This window comes from Pollachius pollachius (genome assembly GCF_949987615.1).
Source record: "Pollachius pollachius genome assembly, chromosome: 1".
Taxonomy (NCBI): Eukaryota; Metazoa; Chordata; class Actinopteri; order Gadiformes; family Gadidae; genus Pollachius; species Pollachius pollachius.
In genome coordinates this window covers 41859516-41859913 of record NC_136934.1, presented here as the reverse complement: position 1 = coordinate 41859913, position 398 = coordinate 41859516, and positions in this window count along the sequence as shown.

Sequence of the window (398 nt, the reverse complement as noted above, 5' to 3'; positions counted from 1 at the left end):
GATATATATGAAGAAATTTCCATCTCTCCCAATTGTAGAATTTTAAATTTTTCATTTTGCTCCAGTTCTGTTGTCACCAGTTGATTTAAGTGAAGTAACTGCATCCTTTAGGATTAAAGTAAGAATTTACTGAAATAATCCTGCAATCCCCCTCCCCCATTCATCTTCCTCCTGTCTCTTACCATATGTCCTGCTGGAGTCTTAAGCTGGAGAACGGATATTCAAAAATAAAAATTGACTAGATAATAAAACAAATTATAATAATAATTTAAAACATCTATATTTACTTCCATCATGATCCAGCTGTAAATCTCACAAAATAATATTATAAATCATGTGACCCGCAAAGGCCTTCTTATGCCTGATGTCAACGGTTGGCCACCTTGACGCTAGCATAT